General features: G+C 35.2%; 1 protein-coding gene across 3 annotated transcripts in view; it reads left to right on the top strand.

Moving 5' to 3' along the window:
• Positions 1–24,833, top strand: part of GPM6A (glycoprotein M6A) — a 151,267-nt gene that overhangs the window by 27,044 nt on the left and 99,390 nt on the right. The window lies entirely within an intron of this gene.

Below are 24,833 nucleotides of genomic sequence, written 5' to 3'. Positions count from 1 at the left end.
TTAAAAATATTTCTAGTTTCTGGAACCATTCAGTTATTTTCATTGCCAGAGCATGACTTGATGAAAATTAAAATCATAAAGGGTATACTTCTGCTCTTACTCAGTTCATTTACTGCTTTCTGAAAGCTGTGTTTATGGTTCCAAGAACTGCTTTGCTTTTTATATTACTGGCTTTAATTCTAAGTTATTTTTCCATTGGAAGGATTGACATCAACTCTGTGCATACCTATTTGGATTACACATGACTATATATAAATTATAAATACCACCAACAAAAAGCAGACAAACACCTATTATGTACATTTGAGGAAAATATTGTTAATTTTTTTTAAAAAAATAAAACATTATTTTACTTGCTACATTGAATCTGCCTTGTCCTCCCATTTCCAGTGGCTTAGCTTCCTGGTAACTACAGTGACATAATGGATTGTTTTGGTCCCTGGAGTTTGGTGTCCGTGATATACTAGTGTGTACTGATAACCTTCAGTTTAAGTCTCTAGTGTTTCATTGTAACTCTTCATTATTTTCCTTGATGCAATAGAATGGTAGGTGGCTTGCTTAGATGTTATGTTGTGTTTAGTAAAACTTATAAATCAGTGAATCAGGTTGTTAATCATGATCACCTTTGGGAAAGAGCTAAAAATTGGAAGGACTGTTCAGTTGGAAACTGAAGACCTGAAGATTCATCAAGGCTATACATACTGTGTCATATTCCATGTAGCAGTTCAGACTAACATAATTTAAGCTCTCTAATTAGTATGACTTGTTACCTTCCACATGTTAATCTCCATCACTATTGCAAAGAAAATTGTATAGCCTAAGATCCCAGAAGCTGTGTATGCTTCGCCAGAAAAATTGCACCTGGTAACTTCTGGAATACTAAATGATAGTCATTAGAATGTATTTTTAATGCATAATGAGATTTGTACTATGGATAAAAGGCAACTCCTTATGCTGCCTTCTAGAATATGAGGAATGGATGTAGCTGAGTGGAAAGATGCTTAAAGCATCTAGCATAGGAGATTAGTAGTAAAACTCCTTTTTCAGATCTTTACCAAAGCAAACTTGTCTAGACCAATAATAAATTAACAACTTGTCTGAATAATAACTGAATTGAAATAACAAATGTTGCGAAATGGGTGAAAATGTATGTCAGTAGGTATCAAGAGTTATGATACAGGTGTTCATTGATAGCTCTATAAAAAGAGGATGAAGATTAACACAGGAGTCTACTCTGAATTACTAAAAAAAAAAGTCTCAAGTAATCACTAGACAAGGATATGACAGCTTAGGATTCAGACTGATTGCCAGGACCACAACAGTATCTCTTTTTGTATTAAAAGCTTTGCTTTATGCAAATGGTACTTAAGCTTACCAAAGACATGCAGAGGGAAAAAAAAGAATTAACAGACTACAGATAGTTACAATCTGCACTGCAGAAGATTTGTCTCGATTCAAGGCCAGATTGGATGAGGCTCTAGGCAAGCTGATCTAGTACCTGATTTAGTGGCTGTCAGTCCTGTGCAGGGTGGAGTAATTAAAACTTTGGATCTTGATTGGATATATATTGTTTGGTTTTTATACTGATGTACGTAAAATGGCTGTCTCAGGTTAGAAAAAAATGGGGTGAACTTGTAGATGCCAAAGGGTAGTGTTCAATATGGACATTCTTATTGAACAGTTGTATTTCTTAGAAATGGTCATGTTGAATCTCATCATGCATTTTTCTACAATGTATGTTTGCAAAGTTGATTTGTGGTACAATTTACAGAAAGGTGTAGAAAGTCCAGAGAAAATGTTCAGATGTTTTCATCTGAGCAGATTTTCTGTAATAGCACCGAGAGTTTGTGTTCTTCATTATATTAAAGCATAAATGATCTAAAAGTGTTCTATTCATTCTTACTCAACTGTTTTATTGCTGGAATGTTATAACAATTCTGAATGAGGCTTTTTGGCTGTGAATTATCATACATCAATGTAACATGTATTATTTGTACACATTTTATGAGTATATGTACAAAAACCAAAACTTGCATTCACAGGGCATACAATTCCAGTCATAACTGATTAGGAGAAAATTCCACAGGTAGCTCTACTTGGTGTAGAGACATAAGGAAGTACAGAATTCAAGCCTGTTATTTCACTTATTTTTGCACTAGCCAGCCTAGCTAGTCACCAAATCACAAATGAGTGTACCTCAAGGTGTAATAACTCCAATTAACACCAGAGGATATTTGTTATGTCAGTGATTTATCTTGAAAATAGAACTCATCAAAATTTCATTTTTATTCTTGCATGGATTTTTATCACAGTATTAAAGTGGTCTGAAGTGTAAGAGCCCACTAGGAATCATACTAAAATACAAATATCAAACCTATGTTCCTAATGCTCAGATGTTTTTCTAATTCTTTTGCCTTTATGTCCTCTTGAACTACCTCTGAGTTTTTTTCTTGGCCTTTTATTTTTAGGACTATTTCAGGGGATATGTAAATGGCTCTACTTTTTGTGCAACAGGATTTGGCTTAATAGTTGAGATAAAAGCTTGTCTCTAATTTTTCTCATTCCACAGTACATGGCACTGAAGATCTGTGATACTTCACTGAATTACTAGGCATCATCACAGTATTGCTATATGTATTGTGGTTCACTTTCACTTCATATGTAGTTAGTATTCCTGTTTCAGTAGGAGTTTATATTGTTTACATCTCAAATGTGGTATATGGATTTTAAGGAAAAAGAAATAAGTATGTCTATCAATATTTATTATAGAAAGCTGTACATATACTCAAATACATATGTTACACATGTACATATGTTATGTATGCTAAATGTGGGATCATCAAGTTGTGCTAATTGGTACATAAGATGCTGCTCACATTTCAGCTCTATGAAAAGGAAAATGTTTTTTTTCACAGGTTGTGACATCTGGCCTCACTTTATTTAGTGTATGATTAGCATTAACTTTTAATTCTTTTCATGTCCAAAATGCCTGAACTCCTTTATTTTGTATGCCTTCTAAATCATTAGCCTAATTAAGAGCTCAGCAGAAAACTGCATATTAATTGCTTGGCTCTTTTAATAGCATGCTAATTTTATTAGGTTTAAAATTATGCTGTAATGCTTCAAGAAATGGAGCTTCTGTAGTTTTTCTGTGGTGTATCTGTATTGTCAGAACTATCAGCAGCTATCACCCAACATTCTTAATGAGTTAAATATGTGGTGTCTACTCAGGAACAGAGACTTAATTTTCTTTATGCTTATTTCTTACACTGTTTCTTCTTTGCAGCAATGTCCGCTGCTTATTGACCTCTTTCAAAAAGAGGTCTTTCTATTACTTTGTGGTTTAGCTTGTCATTTTGCTTCAGGAAATATGAGAGTGTATATGTGCTTTGGAAATTAATTTTCAATTCCTCAAAACTTCTCTTGTTTATAACTGCATCACCTATAAAACTAATTTGTTCTTGATGTTTTGTATTGTTTATTTACTGTTTATTATTGCAGAGAGTACAGGAAGTATGTGACTTCACTTTGAATTTTTGAAATAGTATCGTGAATGCCATTTATCACATTAATTCAATAAAACAGTCACAAAAAGTCTCTTCTATCATTGTGCATCAATAAAGTAGCATGGTTGTGTGAATGGTTTGATAAAAAACAGTTGGGCTGGTCAAACACTTAAACACATGGATATGCTTTAAATAACTTCATATTTCAAGGCTGATTTGTACTTACTAAATTACATTGTCAGAAGAGCTGAGTGATTGCACTGGGTAAACTGGTCAGGAAACACAGTGCAACTTATGAAAGACAGGGAAGATTCTAAGAGCTTGTTCTACCAGCTCTGCTGCCAAGCAAAGTTTACAACTGTTATTCTGCAGTTGGATTTTCTGAAAATGCAGTGTTGCTTTCCAACTATTTCATATACTGACAATAATGTTTCTTTTACTGATATTTAAGTAGTCTGAGCAAAAGATGAGCTTTTGGCCTATCTACCCAAGCCATACTAATAACTTCAGTTTTTATGAATTCATACCATGATTGTTGTTTTATTCTCCATGCTTGGAGGTGGTGATATTCAGAGACCTCCTTGCTGTCAAAGCATGCATCATGTTCTGCAATTTCTCTTATGAGAGATGAAATAGCCTGCAAAAATCCTTTTAGTTCTAAAAACTGGCCTTGTTTCCTAAAAATGAGAATGATAGAGAAACTCTTACTAGTAGCTTCTGAAAACCATAATGTTAAAGCTGTTTCAATACTAAAAAAGGAAATGAGTGAAGGAAATTATTTGCATTCTTACCAGTGTGATGCTGATCCCAGGCAAGAGATTAAATGATTCTTAGGAGACTTGGTTAATCAGAAACTGAAGGAATATAATCTAATTAATGCAGTCAGTTGGGATAAATGGTAAGTAGATCTTGTTTGACAGAAGAAATGTTGTAAGGACACACATAAAAGCAGATAGGGGACCCTGAAAATCAGAATCAATTTTTTTAGTTCTTGACATTTTGATTAAAAAAAGATGTGATACAAATTTAAAATGGTGCACTTCAAATAGAATTGGGATTGGCTGATGGCTCCCAAATTGATTTTAAAGGTGGTATAGTCACCCATGTGCTCTGCTTTAAGCAAGAAATTGAATGCTTTGATTATATACTATTTAATGTTTTAATCAGGAATCTGGAGCAAAATATAAAATCATGAATTATAAAGAAACAGCAAAAATGCAGAACACCATTTACCTATAAAGAGGTTCTGAGATGACACAGTTACAAAGTATATTTACAAAGTATAATATAATAAAAACTAAAATAGAAAAGTGATTCAGTGTAGTCAATCAACTTTTGGTATTTTGGTTTTAATGTTGAAAAAAAATCTGAATTGATATTGAAGTACATAAAACTTTAATGCTGCAAACAGTTTTGCATTGGAACAACTTCCTAGCAGGTACTGTGTTGCTTGCTTGACTTATTCATGTAGACTGCATCATGGTGGGGTTTGTGTAAATTGAATTATACAGTAAGAAAGTCTGATGCTTTCTAAATGTTAACAAGTTCAGGCTTGCAATGTTTTTTGTTTTTTTTTCAGTTTGCTATGCAGAAACTTCTGTTGAAGTGACTTCTGCTTTTTGACTGTAACTTTACTGTCTGTTACTGTCCTAGTTATCATATCTATTCTGGCCCAAAATAATTGCAAGGAAGAAAATACTTTTGTATTCTTTCCCTCTCACCCCCTTACAAGGCGCTCATTTTCACTCTTTTAGACCTATGTTCTTATGTTGAAAACTGAGGAACAAATAGGAAAGTTCTAGTAATATTCTCAATGCCAGAAAAGATTCTATTTCACTCATGTTGTATTCTACTTTTCAAGTAATGAATTAAAGGATTCAGGTGCCTATCTATGTAAATTTCTCAAGTAGCTTGACACAAAATCCTTGCAAAGTTTGGAATATATTGTGCCCAAATAGTTTAATGCCTTTGCCAAATAAAAGATACCTTTGGTTTTTCTTTTAGGTATTGCGTTGTGTCAAACAGGAATTCCAGAACTTGTTATAACTATTGAAGGAAAAGTATGTAATTCAGAAAAGTCTTCATAGGTATTTTTTCAGAGTTTTGAGACACTGGAGACACACAAAATATTCACTACTTTACCTGAAAATAATATTTGTCAATAAGGATTAGAATTTCCAGATGACAAACATTTTCATGATACAGACAGCAAGTCAGATTTTTCAGTTATTTTGCAGCTTTTCCATGCAACAACATTGACTGAATTAAGGCCTTCTACGCTTTAGAGGGAAGTAAGACGAGACTGGCAATTCATTGTTGTTCTACAACTCGTGATTTATGGTCTCAGTTACATAATAGGAATGATATAAACATCTAACTGTAAAGAATCAAAGACGACTTTGTGATGAACTGTTGTGATAAACAGATGGGTTATAGGAGTGAGGTGAATGGGAGCGTTTTATATTGATTCTTATTTGAGATACTGATTTTACTCCTAGATGAGCCCCTTGTCTTTTCTTAAGGTTAACTTGCAGTGTGTTTTTTGAGATTAGACCCCCCAACAGTTCTCACTGCAATTAACTCCTTTAAACTTCTGTTACTTCTGTTTTATAAGTAGAAGTAGGGAAAAATTCTCTAGCTATATTTCCAATGAATTCACTTTTCTATATAATTTTTTCTTTTTAAACAAAGCTTTTTTTTCTCATTGTGTGTAATGCAGTCAGATCAGTTAAAAGTATATCTGGGAGTCAGAATATCCATGCTTGAAAAGGATCAGAGTTGGAAAGTCAAAATCCAGCAGGATGGGGTTGTAACTCCATCACTGTTGCATTACAGTTATTGGCATTTAATATAGCAGAGTTATTAGTCCTTCTGCCAGTGGAAATATTCTTATCTTTCAAGTCTTCAGCAGAAAAATATCATTCTCTCCACTTCAAATCAGTTTTGGTTTCCAGTAGAGTGAGTATAAATTAGTGGAACTGGAGATTGACAGGGAAGATATGTGGCAGAAAACCTATGGCAGTGACAAGTGTGTAACACAAAGTAAATTTAGGAAATAAATAGCATATTTTTTCTTCAGCCCAAATATTGAAGATAGTTTTTTGTTGCTGTTTTTTTCCTTACAGTAAGCCTGATATTAACAACCTAGAAAGGAAATATTGAGTGAGATACATTAAAAGAATGGATACTACCCTGGACATTAAGCACCTTGTTTTGAAGGATTTGAATGCATGATATGGTCTTCTCTGAGAGTTTTGTGTGTCTTACTATTGGTAGGAAGATATCTAGCCTAGAAATGCAAGCTACGTGTTATTTAGATGAGTTGTGTAAGGTAAGAGTGCTTTGCATATGACTGAAAATCTGAAAACTCGAGGCAAAACCTAGAATTTAAAGGTGTAAACTATTCAATGGTCAGCACCATGGTCTCCCTGAGCAATCCCAGCCTTTGTGTTTAGTCTTCTAATAGATCTGTCTGCATTGGCACTATATTGTTAGCAAGGAGACTGTCTTCCAGTTCACTGTTCTGAAAATGTTCAGTAGCCACTGATAAAAAGACTCTTTGGGAATTCAAAATGTTTCAGTATGTTTCTCAAATATGAGCTGTCCCTATTTTCATCTGCTACCTGTTATCCCCCTTTTCATTGCATAAGAATGACATCACCATAGAATACCAGCAAAGGAAAGTTAGGAGGTCCCTAGAAGCGGTGATTTTTTGGGGGGGGGAATGATGATTTTCTTCTTCCTCTGGAGGAACCATTTCTGTTACTTCATTCTAGTGCTGTAGTAAAAAAGGGTCCTGAGACCTGTCTTAATCTAAGGTATTGGAGAATGCAATATTTTTTCTATTAATCAGAAGGGCACTACAGCACTGTGTGCAAGTAAATTAGACACCATTTTAAAAAGCTTGGGTTTTACTGTGAATTGGTGGCACTTTGCTTCTACAAAAGTGAATTCAGGAAAATTACACCTGATTTAATAAAACATATCTATATATAAATTTGTATTGGAGGAATTAACTTTGTCTGTGTATATATAAATGCTGAATTGAGACTGGTTATGGTGAAATTGAACTTGTAGGATTTTACAGATGCATGTGAAAAGGAAGTAAAGATCAAATTAAGAGTGGATGAACATACATCTAATTGAAATCTAATTGTTGAAGTAAATCAATGATGCAGTTATCTCAGTCTTAAATGTATGTCAATGCAATGCAAGCACTTCTTCAGTGTGCAGAAGTTCAGAGAACTCCTGATCATACATTACTTTCAGCACTCTTAATTTATTATTTGAACTTAATACTTGTAATTTTCTTCAGACCGTAGAGCTGTAATGGATGTTCCAGTTCTCTTAGAATTGCATAAGTATGCAATGTACATTCAGGACTTGAGCCATTTTTTAGCATATTCACTTGGACTACCACATACCTAAGTAAATAGTTTATTCATGAGTAGTTTAGCTCTGAAAACTAGATGAAGCCTAGTAATTGTGTTTTTAAGAGTCAGAGGGTTATTCTGGCTCTGAAGGAGAAGTTGTATGTGCATTATACATAACACTGGTGAAGAATAGGATAGCTGTCAGTCTGTATTACAATCTAGAAATGTTCCTACAGAGCTCTTCACATTAGTGTGTGACCTCTGTCAACCTCCCTTTATCACTTCTCCCTGATGTCAGTGGGAAGGAGTGAAAGAATGTTTATTCATTTCTCATAGCAATACTCCCAAACACAAGTCTTCAGGATCTTGCTGCTTTTTTAAAGTAATAATTGACTAAGCTTCAGTAGTTACCTCTGATTGTATTTTCAAGCTACTATACTAGATTTAAAGTCATTTTTTCCTTTCATAGTAGAAGTACAAAGAAAATGTAACTGTCATGCTGTAAGAAATCACTAACAGTAAGCAAGGCAATGATGGGACTGGGAGATGGCCATATATGCTGGTAGTCATTTCAGGTAACCAAGAATGGAAAGAAAGTGCTGCTGGAACCCAACCCTTTGTGAGAGGTACCTGTCAGTCCTTCACAGATCAGAAGAGGGTTTTCATGTAATGCATGCTATTATTTTTAATGTCTTATTTCAGAAAAACAGTTACAGAAAGGTGTCAAATGAGCATCTTTTCCCTGCTGGCCAAATGCCTTGGGTTTGACTCTGTTGCTTTTTCTGTAACAGGAAAGCAAAAGATCTAGAGTTAAGCTTTTAGTAGTAGAATTGCTCCCTATTACAGTAAATGATTTTAATTTAAGAAGTGAAATAAAACATTGAAATGCTTTTTATTCAATATTTAAATGCATTTTCTCAATTTTTTCTGCAATATTTTCCTTCAGTTTTTATGTGGAAAATATCTATGTGTAAGAAATGAAGTGGAAAAGATGTTAAGAAATAACTAACTTAAAGATTTCTCCCTCTTATTCTCCAGAGCCCAGAGGTGTTGTAAATGGAGAAATGAAGAGTCAGATCATAGCAGAAATGACAAGTTTCACTTAAAAGATGGAAATGAACCAAGGCCAGTCATTTGACTTAGGTTTATTGGTCTGAAACATGGTCTTTTGCTATTAAAGAGGAACTGGAAAAATACTGTGATCATTTAAGCCACCCCTTTTTTTTTCAGGAAGCAGATAGATTTAACTTAGGAATGTTAAGCAGAGAAGAAAGACTTCTTGTTTGCTATGATCTTCTTTATACCTCCTGATACAATGTCTATCTTTTTATTTATACTATCCTTTCTGGTGCAGTATTTTGTGATTTGCTACAATCCTTCCAATTTCACTGGAATGGGAATCTATGAGCAGCACTATTCTTAATACAGTTATTTACTTTTTTGAGACTTTTCTGACATGTAAATATTGGTTTGTATTCTGTACCTGTCCTCTAAGACACTTGTAGTCCCTTTAAGTTGTATGATATGCAAATGTAACTAGTGTAATTTCTGTTTTGTTATGCTGTTGTTGATGAAAATGCTGAATGAAAAGGCATCAATTAAAGTTTCAGACAAGTTTTTAAACATTTCGGAGCTCGAATGAAGAAACAATAGCCCCTGGCAATTTGTTAAAAAGGGGTTGTTTTAGAGGGTTATAAGTTTAGGCACTGGATATCAAGAGCTGATGCCTATTTGTGAATGGGCATGTGTATATAAAGGAATTACTTGGATGTGGAGGATCTCTGGATCACTTCTTCAGTTATGTTTGATTTTCTTCGTCAGCACATCACTCCCTTACAATGCATACACGAACATTTATAAATATAAAGATATATTTGACATTTGACACTTAGCTTTTGTCAAAAGCTAGAATATTGTAACTTAGGAAGTCAGATCTGTTGGACATGATAGTTTGAAGTGAAAATGTATGATGGATCATTTCTTTACCCTGCCTTGCTAGTACAGCATCTTTCAAGGGTATTCTTGGTTGCAGTAAGTAGTACAGTCCCTCCTGGGTTTTCTGGGCAAAGCTTTCAGTAATCTCAAAGGCTGGCCTGGCAGTATGCTCTGTTCTCTTTTCTAGGTTCCCTTGATGCTTACCCTGGCAGCTTCCCTGCCTGCCTTGTTTCACAGCCACAGCTTGCCCCATTGTGCACTATGTAAACATTTGCCAAATGAAGGTTCACGGGTACTTTTTGAAGCAATCTTTTGCCCTCCAAAAAGCACATTTTGTCCCCAAATTAGCAGAAGAAAGCACAAGGCAAATAGATTACTTCCTCTCTACAGATCAGCTGTACTGACAAAGTAGACCTTATAGTTAGTGAGTGATGAACCAATAACTGAAGCAGACACTATTGCAGTGTCTTCAATGCAGCACCAGGCTCAAGAATGCAGTGTCATTTAATGGATGGGGGGTATCATTGGGACTGAATGGATGCTCAGAAACAGCGAAAATCTAGGTGTTGAGTGCACAGCTAGAAGCCTGCTTTGCTGGACAACAATGTTTGAGAGCCAAGCTGGGCTGGACAGTCAACCAATAAGTTTGCAGCTAACACTGCTGCTGTGAGCATTTCACAAAGTGCTGCTATAGAAAGGAGCTTTCCAGAGTAACCAGATGATAGCTTGTTTTGACAAATTGTTCTGTAAAGATGGCTGCAGGCACTGTCCTAGTCAGTCAAGGAAATTGGGACTGTACTTTGAAAAAAGAGAGGATGATATTGGGCTGTCTCTACAAATGTGAAGTGGCAAAGAAATGCCCTGAAGGTACTCGTATAGCTCCCTCACGTAAACCATTTAAATAAGGGAAAATAAAGATTTATAGGTTCTCAGGCTTGACTTGTAATTATGTGGGTTCATATGTGTTTTAAAAAAATAAACACAATAACATGGAGAAAGTAGAACTAGTAAAATAGCTACTTAAGTCAAAATAGAACTTTGCAATGTTTATGAAAACATTTAAACAGATCTGGAAGACTTGTATCTACCTACCTACTTCTGTGTGCAGCTCTAGCTGCCACCATCACTGGTTTGGTGCTTTATGCTCTTTTTTCCAAGAAAAGGTAAAAATGATTTGTCTTAAGTATTTTAGTACTATTTGTGTATGTGATAAACTAAAAAATGATAGCAAGGAATATAGAAGGGTATGCACACCCTCAAAGGGATGAAACTCCCATACCTGAATAGACAATGTACTGATTGCTAATCATATGAAGTTACATACTTGTAATTATTTATTTAAATAAGGTTTGAATAACTCTTCTGTTTTGCTGCTTTTTTTTTTTTTGACTCAGCATTTCTTCTCAGTGCAGGACCTGTTTCTCTGGTCCGCAGAGCTATTTCATGCCTTTACTGTACCCGAGAAAAACTTAATGGACTTCTTAGTAAATGATTAATAATAATGACTATCATTTTTAGCACAATGATGCATATGTATTATCATTTGTTATACCACTCAAAAGTTAGAATCTTCTGCTGTTTTACGGTGCATGGTATATCTTTTATCTTTTCTTGTTTAATCATGATCGTTTCCCATGGACATTAGAATATAATTCTACTGAGAGAAAACAGGCACTCTTATTCCCCGCAAAGCTTGCAGTGTCAGTAGTGACATACAGTAGTGTTAGTCTAGATGCTGGTGGTAACAGATGTTTCATGGATGCTGGACTTCTATAATGTACTCTTGTGTTATATTAAGTATGTGGCAGTCTGATTTAGTTCCAAAAATTGTCGTGTATCAAACAGATGTTGATCATATATATCAGGAGAGCATAATAACAATTCTAACCTACAGTACGTTGTTTCCTAATTTTAGAACCATACTTTCCCAGGATGTTTTAAGTGTCTACATTCTATGATTATTTATTGGTATCTTAGAGTAGTAGAAGTAATAATTTTTATGTAGACTGTAAGGCAGGGAAAAAATTAAAAGCAGTCACTTCACATGAGAAAGAGAAATAAGTTCTAGAATTACTTGTTTTTGTGTAAGAAATTTAAAGAAGAAAAAGTGGAAAAACTATGGAGTGAGAAGTTTTTTTTGGGTGATAAAATCTCTGGTAGTGGTGAAGTTGGATTGGGTCCTGAATTATGATACTAGAAGAATAAATCAGAAAACTTAAATTATGTTGTTAAGCTGGTGAACTTGGTACGTAACTAAAATTCTGTAATTTTTATAATGTGGAAGAAGTTAGGGAGAATAACAAGATAAAAACATTAGGATGAAGGATGTTTTTTAACAGTGTACTTCATCACACTGAGGCAGTAGTCTCAGTATGTCAGGAAAAAAGAGGTCATGTTTATAAGGAAGAATGAATTAAGAAAGGAATTATGTTTCTAAGTAAATTATAAAATATCATTTCTGTTCAGAATGGGGATCTATATTACGCGACTGTATGGGTACAGTTAATATGTATTAGGAAGGCAGGTATACTTTCCTAGTCAGGAAAGACTGATGGTGTTTGTTTTCATCTGCACTTAACTAAATGTGTAAGATGTTGGGCCATGTTGTGATGGCTGTGCATGATAACAAACAAAGAGAGAGGAAATTGAGCTGTAAATAACAATGAAGAACAGTTTCTTAGTAGCAAAACTATATTGACCTGTTAACTAAATGAACTGTATGAGAATTCTTTGCATTTCTGTTTTTTAACTGATTGATGGGTTTCTGCAAAGCAAATGTGTTCAATGTTGTTCACAGTATCTGTTTCTTCCCTTTAAGTGAAATGTGGCTTTCTTACTTAGATATCCAAAGAAACAGTTTTTCTTGTTCCCTTATCAATTCATTTATGGAATGTTTCCAGAGGAGAAACTTCTCTGTTTAAAAAAATAAACAAAAACATAGCCAGTGTATGCTTTGATAAAACAAATCCTTTTGAAATGTTCTGGCCCTTGATGATGTGCTTCTGTTGCCATGGGAATGGAGGCTTTTATTTTTTCAATTTGGTTTATTTGTTCTACTTTGCTTTTTAGTCTTTTCATCATAAGTTTGGTGTTGTATTAGCAGTGCTGTACTTCATGGAAGAGCAGTCATCCTTTCTTCTATTTCTTTTATGTCCTTTAGGATTTGATGTTGAAAAGAAGAAAAAACAAATATTGGCAGATACAAATATACCAAGAGTGTATTTCATCACACTGAGGCAGTAGTCTCAGTATGTCAGGAAAAAAAAGAGGTCATGTTTATAAGGAAGAATGAATTAAAAATTGATAAAAAATAGTAACAAAACTGCATGACAAAAAAAAAAGTAGATGATGTTAGCCCTTTCCTTTACATACACATGCAAATTGAAGAGGTGAGCTATGTAGGAAAGTCATGAAAACAATGCAGTTTTTCTGTGAATTGTTGACTTAAAAGATATTTTCTGCTACAATTTTTTTTGTCCATTTTGAGTTTGTTTTTGTCTTTTATTTTGTGCTGGGTCTTCCTGGATCTCAGTAAGGAAGATGCCTCAAACAGATAGTGAAATGCTATTTACTGAATAGAAAGTGATAGTAATGATTTAACCCCAGGGCCCTTCAGAAGCCAAGATGGCGTGAGGTGTGCCAGCATCAGACAGCCCTCTTCGAGGTGGCCCTGGCATGTTGCAAAGTTCTGATCTGTGAAGAGGTTCAGCACACCTTCCCTGCCACACTTCTGTATCATTTTTCATCCCTATAAACCACATCTCTTTCAGCTAAGGGTCTTCTCTTCCCTGGCAATGCTATAACTAATTTGTTATCTGAAGAGTGTAGAATATCTGTAGAGGACAGGTCACATGTCAGAACCACACGTACACCCTCCACAATACCTGCAAACAAGCATAACAGACATGGAGGGGGGTCATTCAGCAGACACTTAGCCTAATATATGAACATTGGCTAGGGAGGCTTACTTGAGACAACATATCTCTGGACCTCTAACTTCTCATATCTTCCTGCATGGTTCCTGCTATAATAGCTTTTTCTGTGTGTATATATGAAAATGATGCACTGTAAGTATGTGGTCTGTAAAAATAAAGAAGTGTGCATATTTTTCTGCCGATTCAGAAGGAGAGGGAACATGTTTCCGACTGCGTAATTTGTGCCTCTACTCTGGAGAGATGTGCTACTTCTGAGAAAGGATCATACTTCAGAAATAAATTACATAATGTCTTCCTGCTGGATCTGATGTTGCTTTAGCTCTGTATATGGTACTTTAACCTCTCTTACAAGTTTCATATTATAATAGTAGTTGTGAAATGACAACTACAGCTGAGTTCCTGTGAGGTAGATCTTTTTAAACATGACATCAAAAGTTATTTTCCCACATTCCTTGGAGGAAAAGGTGTGCTAGGAAGATAGTGTTGCCTTAAACCTGTCCTTCAGAGTTGGTTGTGAAGGTGATTATTTCGCGCTTGAACACCTCAGATTACTGCTTTTAGGTACTGCCTGGTGAGTATATGAGATATTTTGGGGATGACTAGAAAAGAGTGTATGAAGTTGATAAGCATTCCTAGAATCTACAGTGTTAGCAGATAAATTCAGGAAGACTCAAAGAATCTTCATGTTCATAATGTATTGCGTGATTTAGGAAAGAGTAATTGAGTTACTGTACCTACTTTTGAAGTCTTGATATAAAAAACAAACAATCTTATCTGCTAGGAGGATAGATGTCACATGGTAATGACACATAATATTTTGATTTTTCAGCCATTTTTTCTTATAATTATTCCTCAGACCATATGTTGAGACATAGGCTAGGAAAACTTAAAGGTCTGTAATAAAGTATTAGATTAATTAAATTATTGTACTTAACATGAATTTGTGGAAATTTTTTGATTCTTTATTTGGCTAAATTTCTACACTGCAGATTGCAATTCCACCCTTGTTTAAACACTACAGTTTAGTATGTGCAAGGGAGGTGTAGGGATGTCTGTATCTAAAATTCTTTTTTTTTTTTCCATAGTGAAGATAGCAGTTCTGGAAATGTTTGATTTGTTGTTTGTTTTTTTATCACCTCCTTTTTTTTTTGGATGGGGGGAGGGTCATCTGAAAACTAATCTGCAATCCATTTATGTGACTTAATTTTCCAGATTAGGAAGATCCTTTAATCGTGTTGTATTAAGCAATTACAAGTAGAGTTTGTTAAGGAATCTTAAACTGGATACCTCCTAAAATGTACTGCTTAAAAAAAAAAGTTTTCTTGATCTGTTTCCTCCAACCTGTGCTGTTACAATGTTGCTGTGTAATAATGACATTGTATGCTACTTTGATCCTTTCAAAGGCACTAAGTATATAACAGATTAAAAAAGGGATTATAGGATCCAGTGAGTTTGCTGAACCAGCAGCATTATATCAGTGCTCATGAAGGTATTTATAAGCTGCTCTTTTGTAGCCTAGGGTTGCACAGTTCATTTCAAATCATTTTCATTGTGATTTTAACTTTTTTTCCTTATGAGTGGTAAGGGGTTGGGGTGAGAGATGCAGTGCAACACTTACTGTTGCTTTGCTAGGACATGATTTACAGGCCTTCTGTCTGTTGGGCATCCATATTGCTGGAAGCTTTCATTTGTTGAATACTTTGCAGGCAAATAGAATTGCATAGGAGTATGTCTATGATTCTGTGTGGTTTGTGTGTGTATATATAGATACATACATGTGTTCTGTAATTTTACTTGTATGCCTAAGCATTTCTATTCAGATACATTAAATGTATACATACCTTATCTATATATATCATACATGCATATGTGCATGCATATATGAAACATGCACAGGTATGTGGGAGAGCTTTATTTCTAGCAACCTTTTTTCTAACAAACAAGAAAAAACAGATTGCATGCTCCTGAAAGCTTATCACTTGCTTAAGAAAGTTAGGTTTTGTTTACTCTTGTTGTTAATGTTACTTTAGGAAAATGATATCTGTTTAAGACTTAGATTTTTCATGTGTAGACCATCACAGGGAGTGAGGTGTTTCTTGGTAGAAGATATACTAAGGAGTATAAAAAGCTTGCTAGTGAATTGCTGTAAGTGTAGTTCAACTTGTGTTATTTTATGAAAGATTTGTGATCTCTCCAGTTGTAAGCAGCGAACACAGGCAACTGAACTTAACATTATAAAAGAGTTAAACATCTATGATTTTTGTTAGGTGTTCAGTTCTCTGTTAGTCTTGAACTTTCTGTGCCAGTGGGGAGACCCACCTAGCAGGCTTTTGTTTATTTCTCTTTTTTAATTGACTGATAATCTCCCCCTTTTGGGGGGCTGTTTTTCTTCTGTATTCCTTTCAGAACTTGGATGAAATAAATACCGTTTGAGGAAATGTAGCTGGCATCTACACAAAGCATCTACTGTAGTTGCTTCCTAAACAGGCCTTCAAGTAAAAAGTCCACAGTTGGGCATCTCAACTTGTTAGCAACCGTTTACTTCCACTGCAAGGACATCTTTTTTTGGCTGTATTTTTTCCTTTTATAGCTTTAATTTAAAAAAAATTCTGCATTAGCTGATGTGGAACTTCTCTGAAGCCATATGATCTTAGTATCTTGCCTGTGCCTCCCAAGCAGTTCATGGTGTGTGGATGGTCTTAAAAGCATAATTTTCAGTAGTGTTTTCATTTGGTTAATTAGAAGGCATGGAGTGCTCTTATGAGAAAATCAGAACTATATATTACACAGTCTCAAAACTGTGTTTTTTCAAATATATAGTTTTGTCTTTGCAGTTCTAAAAAGCAACATTTTAAAGCCTGTATGTTCTCAGTATTTGTTTTTTCACTTGTTTCTGTTGAGAATAAGTGTCAGCTGTGTGTAAAATAGTTTTCTTCTATGGACTTCTGATTTAGGATTTGGCTGTTTCATTGACAGAGTTTTATTTTGCCCTCATATTACTTTATGTTACTTTATACTCCAGAATGTGAAAGGCTAAGCACTGGTAATTCCTTATTATACTTAACTACAAAAGTTTATAAAGACTGTTTCTGTACCAAAGTGTGAATAAAGTGCTTAAACTACAGTTTATAAAACAGCAGAGATAACTTCAACTGACTTGGCTACTGTGGGTGGTCTGAGTAGTTTGTTCTGTGGTTTCTTTTTACATGTGCAGAAATCTGTTTTTCCTTCTGTATTATTTCTCTGGAGAAAGTGTAGAAGCTGAAGTGTAAAGCAGAGGGATTGCATGATGAAGCTAGAAAGGCAAAGGTACTTCAGTACTTCAAAGTTTTGTAAATTAATAGTTTGCATTTTGTAGGTTATAAGGTCAAGTCATAACTTTGAGTTATTTGGAATTTAAAAAAAAAAAATCATTAGCTTACAGCACATACCCCACACCACAAAGTGATTTATATTAACCAATAGAGAGCCTTAACAAATAAACGCCCTGCTTACAAGATTCAAATGGAATAAGCTGTGAGGTAAAATTTAAACGGGAATTGTGTTTTGGTGCTGGTTTAATTTTTGTTGCTTGTACTTATACAAACCAAACTATGATGACAGTGAAGTAGCATGAATTCAGCTGGAAAGATTTTGTTTTCTTTTCCTGTGAAGTGGCATCTCTTATAGGATGATGTTTCCCATGGGGAAAGTCAAACTTTTCTTTCTCTTTTGCTTATACTTACCAGACATTTCTGAATGAGTTTTGAAAAAGATCCATTCTTGTCTGTGCATTTTTCCATTTTCTTGCTCTTTCCTTCCATACTTATCCATTCTTGCTACTTCAATTGTATGTTGTTTGTGTTGCATATTCTTTTGTACCTAGCTGTCGTCTTATAGCTGTATCATAATTTGAGATAAATGTAGTCCTCATCAAGCCATGTTAGACCAAATTCAACCATTTGAAAGCATTAATAGGTACTTTTAGAAGTCTAAGGCTTTGAATATGAGAGAGACTTTACATAGCTGAAGAGATGTTTGAAGTGTTTAATAGATTGATACCACTTGTAGAATGGCAGTGCGTGCAGTTACGTGTGGGTGAATAACATCTTGCATCAGTGTGTCAGAAACATGCTCCAAAAGAAGGGTGGGAAGGGAAGAAAAAGCAAAGGTGTTGGTGGTAACTTATATCAGACCTCTACATTTCTGAAACTATTTCAATACAGACTAGTAAATATAGACTTCAGAAGTAAAAGGAATATCAGAGCATGTTAAGATATGAAAACTCTGCAAACATAATTACAACTTTAATGGTTAGAAAGCCAGAAGGGACTGTTGTGGTCATCTAGTTCAAACTCCCGGATATTGTGAGAACGAATGAGAGAATTTCTGTGAACTAATTAAACTCAAATATGACTACAAAAATAAAGTATTCTTATTAATTTTTTCCTACAGGATCTAATCTTGACAAATTTCTCTGGTGTTTTAAACAAAACTGAATGTAATTTTTTAATGAATTTGTATAGATCCAAATTCCAACAATACTGACTGACATGAACAGTTTTCATTAAGTCAATATCCTTGTAAATTTAATTCCAATGTAAGTGCTTGCTAACCTGTTTTGTTAAATTTACTAGACCAATTATTTTAGAGATTTTAAGTGAAAGTATGTTTCATTTAACCATGTCTGTGGTCTTTTTTTTTTTTGGAAGTATTTTTCTTTAGCGGCATTTTTGCATTGTTTGGAATATTTCAATAATAATAACACCAGTAGGAAATCACAGAACACAGTCATGGTATGATTTAGTTAGGTGAAGACTTCTGGAGATTTTGCAGATCAAGTCCCCTGATAAAATAAAAGCAGGCTCAGCTAGAACAGGTGTGTATACTACCCTGTGAAATGTTCTTTGTTATCACAGAAACATGTTGCTGTCACAGAAACATGGTGGGATAAATTGAACAGCTGGAGTACTATAATTGAGAGATACCCTGCCTACCCCTTCTGAAAAGTTTGTAACAGAAGAGAGAGCCTTGTTGGTTAAAACTGGGGAGCAGACCTATAAAGGACATCTGGTGGCTGGGGTATGATACAGGCCACCTGATTGAGGAGAACCTGACAAGGCCTTTTTGCTTTGGCTGCAAGAGATATTGCATTTGCAGGCTTTCTTCCTGATGGTGAATGGTGCAGATGGAACTGAACTTGGCAGGGACGTGAAAAATAGCAAGAAGGGATTTGATAGGTACATTCTTCATGAGAGACAGGTGAAGGAGAGTTACTCCTGGTAAATGAGAATGGAGAACTGGTTTCAGCAGTCACTGAGAAAGCTGAGATGCTCAGCTTGTGTGCATCCCTTGCAGTGATAGAGTAAGTCCAAGACTGCCTCATGAGACTGAATGTATACAAGTCTATGGGCCAGATGGTATGCATCCCAGAGTCCTAAAGGAACTGACTGATGTTGCCAAGCCACTCCCCATTTGAATTACTGTGTCCACGCCTGGGGGCTTCAGCACTAGACAGATGTCGAGCTGTTGCAGCAGGTCATGAGAAAAGCCACAAAGCACTTCTATGAAGAAAGATTGTGGGAGATTTTTTTTTCAGTTTGGAGAAGAGAAGGCCCTGAGGAGATCTCATTGTGCCCTTCCAGTACTTGAAGGGAGCTTATAAACAAGAGCAGGACTGACTTCTTATCACAGGTAGGTAGTGATAGGATAAGGGGGTATGGCTTTAAACTAAAAAATGGGAGATCTAGGTTAAGTAATTTGTTCCCAATATCTACTCAGAGAGTGAGAGACGCTTGGAGCAGGTTGCCCAGAGAAGTTGTGGAAGTCCCATCCCTGGAGGTGCTCAGTGTCTGGTTGGGTGGGGCTCTCAGAAGCCTGATCTAATGGTTGGCAGCCCTACTGACAACAGGGAGTTTGGACCTAGATGATTTTCAGGCTCTTTCAGCACAAGCTATTGTGTGATTCTGTGGTATCCAATCCATCCATTAAAGGGGAAAGAGCTCTCCTGGAGGATGGCAATGCTGTGTTTATGGGATGGCCTCCAGTGTTCAAACAGGATGCCAGCAGCCAGCTGCTTTTGGGCTGTAGTGCTTACATGCCAGTTCACATATGAGTCAGTTTTAGAGTGTCTGTGTTGGAAAATCTAGCCAAGCAATTTAGTGTGCCTTATGTTTAAATGCAATAACTGTGGGAGGTTTCCCTGAATTCTCTTGTGCAACATTCATGTTCTGTCCTCCATCACCCTCTTTGCCTGTATCCTTTGGAAATATGTCTAACTATTCTTGCTCCTAAAGGCTTTACTTAACACCTGACCATTTAAAAAAGAAAAAAGGCATAATTTCCTTATTTTTATCTAATGAAGTAATGAAGTGGGTCAAGGGCTTAAGAATTTGGGGAAATAACATTAGCAGTGTTATCTCTATTTTATTTTTGAATTTTTACCTATTTCAAAAATAAATCCTTACTGATAATTGTCATAGAACATGCAGTCAAAACTGTGTTTTAAGTAGTAGGTACTACTGTTAATGGTTTCAGATAATAGACTTCCAGACTATGAAGTGTGGTATTCTGAATTTAAGGTCCTATTAATCAGTCTTATTATAATTCTCCTCTTGGTTAATACTACATGTAGAAAAGAGTAATGAGAGGAGCAAGTTCTTAGCTATTGTGTTGTAAGGCTAGGTATCTTATACAGTAGTGAAAAGTTTCTCACTAAACAATTTTTTTAACCAGATGAAAATTTCTCAGAGGGGCTAGTCTTCTGATAGTTGTTTTAATAGCTCTTAGTTTAGGACTTAAGGGCATCCCCTTCATGCTTCCCTCTTCAATAAAGTTTCTGTTATTAGAACTATTAGATTATGGAAAGATTTAAAAGTAAATGTGAATAAATTAAAGATGTAAAGACAAAAAAAAGTACTACTGTCAGTTGTAACTCAAGCAAAATAGGAATGTAATAACCTCTTTAAACTCCTTTATAGCATTCTGCATTTGTATGCCACTTGTTTCTCTCTGGCAGTCAGTAATTGATATTATTAGTCAGACTCAATATTTCTTTAAGTAGCAATAGGCACAAATCAAGTGAAGTCCTATTCAGAAATAGCTTTATTATATGAGCATCCTGCCATTTCTTTAGTAATAGTTTGATTTAAATTGCTGTTCTGTTCCTTGAGCTGACAATATATTCATCTAATAATTTTTAAATTTATTTTTATTAACATCCCATCACTAAGATGAACAACACTCAACCAAAGTTACATTTTACCTTCCACTTCCTTCCTTTCTCTGCTAATTTACCATTTCCCTACTAATTCTGATAATTTGTTGTGTCATTAAGCATTTCTCCTTTCCCCAAGACACTTTCATGAATGTCTGGCATGGACTCTGGGATGGACTGTTGTTGTTTGCCAAGCATAATGTAAAGCTGTAGATAAGGAATTTGCATTCTAGAACATGTAATCAGGCAAATTTTCAGTGCTTCAACTAAATCTATTTGAATTTCTTGTTCTGGCATTTTATAGTTATATTTTGAATATAAAAATAAACATTAATTGTGGAGCACTCTAAATACCAAATTTGATAATCCAGTTTAACTTTTCTCAGATTTCCCTAATCTGCTGCCTAACTTTGATAAAAATTACTACAGGTTTGTTTTTGTTTGTATCAGGAGTGAGCATACAAAATGTCTCAATTTTTCCCAGCTGCTGTGTTTTGGTTTGTATCACGGGATGTTCTCTAAGAACATAAAATTGTTCTTCCAATAAAGAAATTAGAACATGCTTTCTAGGAGCATGCCTAATGCACCTGACCCTTACAGGACAGTGAATCCATGGGACCAAACTGGAGTTAGCTTGAAATGAGTTCCCCAAAATAAGCAGCACCAGTATTGCTTCCATCTTCACAGCCACCCAGCTAAGCTTCACTACTTGCTCATGTACTCATTGCAGCAAAGTGCCTGGATAATTCTAGCTGGCTTTGGTTTTTTTTTTTTCTTTATCAGTTGTTGGGACACAGTGTTATTTTTCTATTTTTAAGTAATGTTTTCCTGTGCTGATCAAGATGACATTGCACCACAACATTATTTTTATTATGTAATTGAAAACAGTAGTATAGAAGGATGGAATGGTAAACTGACTTGGAGGCCTTATAAAATAGGGAGTAAAAGTCAGGTGTTTTGTCATACTGTTTAAAGCTGTAAGTGCTCAACCACATTACATAATATCATAATGAATACCAGGGGATCTGTTAATGTCATCAGCTTCCAATTATTCTCTTGATTAACTGTTTATTTATTCATTATACAGTTGGATGTTCTGTCTTGCTTTGCTACTTACAAATGGCATTGTTATCCAATGATCATTTGCAGCAATAATCTCATCTTGTGTTATGAGGGAATTTTAGGCTGTCATATGCAGCTCCTACTAAAATAACTTATTTCTGTGTTAGAAACATGCCCAGCAAGTGGTTAGCAGCTTTGAGAGGTTATAATTTTAATGGAGCTTTTGTGTCCATAGAATCATAGACTGGCCAGAGTTGAAAAGGACCACAATGATCATCTAGTTTCAACCCCCCTGCTATGTGCAGGGTCGCCAAGCACTAGACCAGGCTGCCCAGAGCCACATCCAGCCTGGCCTTGAATGTGTCCTGGGATGGGGCATCCACAACCTCCTTGGGCAACCTGTTCCAATGCGTCACTGGTATCAAATATTTTTCACTGTGTACTGAAGAATGGAAACCCCAACAATTGCATCCTAGAAAATAACATAAGATGGCATTTCTTGTATCTCTTGTTACTTCTAATGTTTGCAGACTTCTGTAATTGTAAATTGATTTAGGATTAACATGTACTTGTAATTTCATATGCAAAGGCTTTCAGAATAATCTGAGAGGCAGATATGTTTTACTGTAAGCATAAAATACAGCAAAATATGAAGGAAAGTGATGTAAAATCTGTGTGCATGTGGTACAAATTAATAACACCTGAAACTAGTCCAAGCCCTCTTAAGAAGAAATTTCAACACAAGTAGTTCTTTGTTTAACAGGTGAAGCTGTTATATCTTCATTAGAGCAATATCTGCACAGGAAAAAATAGACCATAGCAAGGGAAAACAAAACAAAAAACATCTGTAAAAAAAAAAAAATCTCTAAGCAATTTTTTGGCAGTTTTCAACTTCATTTCACCCTGAGATTTCACCTTAATCTTTGACATATGAATGTATTCATCTTCTGGAAGTTAAAATCCCATCAAAATCAAAGTGTGTTTGAACGTGGTAGGAAGATGACCTTCCTGGATGAGATCAACTATTCACAAAACCCAGAATCTCATCTTTGTGTCCCAAAGCAGATGTTCCTGGAAGCAGTACAAGATTAAAAAACAAACAAACAAAAAAAAAACAACAAAAAAAAAACAAAAATAACTTGAAAATATTCCTTACCATTCAATAGTTTGTTGCTCAGGGGTCTTCTGAGCAACATCTTCTTCAGATCTGTGAATTTTCATGTGATCCAGATTCTTTCTCATTTATTTACTTTTCCCCTCTACAAGACCCAGTTGAAACAAGGTTCACAGCTTAACTACATATTGTGTTAGTACCTTTGTCATCTTCTACGCCTCCTTTCTTCACAGCTCTCTCCCTTTGAAATAACTGGTAAACAACTTTTCTTTATTCACCCTTTCATGATTAAAATTCACCCACACAATTGTCCAGTTGTAAGTTGTAACCTCATCCAGTTATCTATTTCCAGCCTATTTTCTATTTTGTGTACTACTTGTATTTAAAAATAATATACTTGTATGATTGTTTCAAGAAATGAGGTCACTTGGTGCCATAAGGAACCTATGGATTCATGTCTCGAAGACATCTGTTAACGCAGTCAGTTACTTTAATTTTTGATACTACCCAGAGGAACCAAACTTTAGAAGCAAGAGGCAGCCTAAGCACCCTGGTGTTTTTATTTGATTTTTGGTAAATATGAAGATATACTAATGTTTATGTAGGAAAATAAGTTGAGAATAAAGTATAAATAACAGTGTTTAATAGTGGCTAAGGATGCAATTCAGAGAAGACAACGGACTTGGCTTTTTTCACTGGTGATATCATCTATGTTCCTGTACAGGAACTCCTTCATATTTTTTCCAAACTTGGGATTGTTAGATCATTTTACATATACAAATGTCCCCTCCCTCACCATTTTTCCCCCTTTTCTCTAGAAGAGATTGTGGGGCTGGAATGATTGAGATAGATGTCGCTTCTACAGCAGGAGTGACTTAAACAGGAGATGCCTATGTATTAGAGGACATATTTCTTTTTTTACTTACTATTTTATTTGCCTGAAGAGCAAAGGGGAATGACAATGAGAGGCTGTGATGTCAGAGCACTTCCATGTGGCACTTCAATGTGTGCAAGTAGTCTTTGAGACAGATCTGAGAACTAAAACTACACATAGCATTTCTTCTGCTCTTCTGTAAAAGAATCCTAGAAGGGTAAATTAAAATAAGGAAAAATTTCTTAAATGTGCATTCAGTTATTAAAATATATATAATTTTAAATTCATATATAGAAGCTATCCTAGTGTGATTCTGGTTTGAGCAGTTTTATATGGAAAATATATCAACTTTTTGGTGATATAGATTGATCCATTGTTTCCTATTTTTTGGCAGTATAAAGAAAATAAAAGTTATCATTTACATGTAAACAGGAATTTTCAGCCACAGTAGATTTTAGTTGTATGTTTGTCACATTTTTCTGATAATGAGAAGTGAAAATCAAAAAAAGTATGATCTAACTGCAGTTTTGATGAAATGATGAATCTCTTGAAATGATTCTACGTCACTCATAGACTAAGGTACAAAATGCTAATTTACTGCTAGACTGCAGCGTCTGATTTGCATTCCAAATCAGACTGCAGAGCTCCCCAAATGACTGTGCCCTCACAGTGTATTTAACCTATGCTTCACCTGAGTAAATCTGTTAGTGTGTGTGTGTATATACATGAGGAAGCCCATGCAAACATGTCGTACTTCACCATTTTCAGACATCTACTTTTTAAAATGGGGAATAGAAGCATAGAGATAAATTTGGATACTAGCAATCGGATAAGGAATA

Source organism: Phasianus colchicus, chromosome 4, assembly GCF_987193195.1.
Source record: "Phasianus colchicus chromosome 4, bPhaCol1.hap1.1, whole genome shotgun sequence".
NCBI lineage: Eukaryota > Metazoa > Chordata > Aves > Galliformes > Phasianidae > Phasianus > Phasianus colchicus.
Note: the sequence above shows the minus strand (reverse complement) of the source record. Positions and strands in the feature narration are given on the sequence as shown.